Consider the following 1,771-nt stretch of genomic DNA (forward strand, 5'->3'; position numbering starts at 1 on the left):
ATGACGGGCTTCTTTCCTTTTCCATCTACCAAATCCACTCACAAGGCTTTGGTTAGCCCGAGACTATAGTGGTAGACACTTGCCCAAGGACTAAACTCGAAATTATGTAATTGGGAAGCAAACTTCTTACCACACAGCCATGCCCACACAGCTATGCATGACACCTGGCTGGGTACTCCGTCGGTCATGACGATGATTGCTCCAGTTGATTCGATCAACGGAACAGCCTGTTGGTAAAATATCTTTCAAGTGGCTGAGCACTTCATCGATACGTGTACCCTTAACGTAAATCTCAAGAATATTTAACGTGACACGCCGAATGTGACAAAATTCGCCCTTTGATATACAGGTACAATTCATTTATGCCAGCTGAGTGGACTGGAGCAACGGGAAATGGAGAGCGAAAAATGCAATGTGCCGCCGGGAATCGAACTCACGATATTACAATCGTCAGACAACTACACTAACCACTAAGTCACGCGCCTAAGCTTTTAATAATAGTGGGATTATAAGCAAACACCCCGTTAAGAGTTGAAGACAGTGCTCAGTTACTGGTGAATTCCCAACATAGAGTTGAAACTAGAGCAGTTCATCCCTACTTGAAACTAGTCCTGTTGATCCCTCCTTTGAAACTTGTCCTGTTGATCCCTCTTTGAAACTAGTCTTGTTGATCCCTCTTTCAAAATAATCCTGTTAATCCCTCTTTGAAACTAGTCTTGTTGACTCCTCTTTGAAACTAGTCCTGTTGATCTCTCTTTGAAACTAGTCCAGTTGATCCCTCCTTGAAAGTAGCCTTGTTGATCCTTCTTTGAAACTAAACCAGTTGATCCCTCTTTTCCTACTCACTAAATTACTGTATTTACATTGTGCGTACATATCTCTATTACATACAGTTCTGGTTTAACATTTATAGATATACACCATACAAGAGTATTTCATTGAAATAGAATTAAGATTACTATTAATTTATAATGTTTCTCTTAGTTAACATTTATTATAATTCTTTCTCTTATTTTCCTCCCACTGTATCTCTAATCACGTTGATTTCCATAATTTTATTGCCGATTATTACAAGCGCAATTGTTCTACATTTCATTAGATTCTTCCGTGCAGTACCTCTAGCTCATCTATTATAAAATATTGTTGATATTATTGTTCAACTCCAGGTTAGCCCTGATAAAGCAAATCTATGATCAAAAACATTTCAGCTATGACCATCCAAGTTTATTTTCGAGAATAATATACCAAGAAACATTATCTAAAGTCTTTTTTAAATACTGCACAGAGATGTTTTAGGGACATTTTCCTGCTATGTCTAATCTGCCTTGCGGGTTGTAGTATTATAGTATGTAAATATATGCGATACGAGGGTGTACCCAGAAGTAACCGGAAAAGTTATCTGTGGGACAAACCCATTGCAGTTCAGGCTTCTGCCGCTAGAAGTCACTTGAAGCGGCCCTCAAGCATCAGTCTGCCCACCAGCATCGTCGGGTGATGTGGTATTACCACGTGGTGCGTCTTTGTTTTGTGGTGCTTCTCCCGTGTTCGTCGATTTTTGTGTTGGCTAAAACGAAGGAACAGCGTGCTGCCGTGAAATTTTTTTTTTCTGATGGGGAAAACGGCAGCCGAAACAGTTGTCATGCTTCAAACAGCTTACAAGGAAGCTACCATGAGCAAAACACAAGTTTACAAGTGGTTTTCACGCTTTAGGAATGGTCACTTTTCACTTGAAGACCAACCTGCTTCAGGGCGTATGCTAAGTGAACATCAT

This window comes from Octopus bimaculoides, chromosome 15, assembly GCF_001194135.2.
Source record: "Octopus bimaculoides isolate UCB-OBI-ISO-001 chromosome 15, ASM119413v2, whole genome shotgun sequence".
NCBI lineage: Eukaryota > Metazoa > Mollusca > Cephalopoda > Octopoda > Octopodidae > Octopus > Octopus bimaculoides.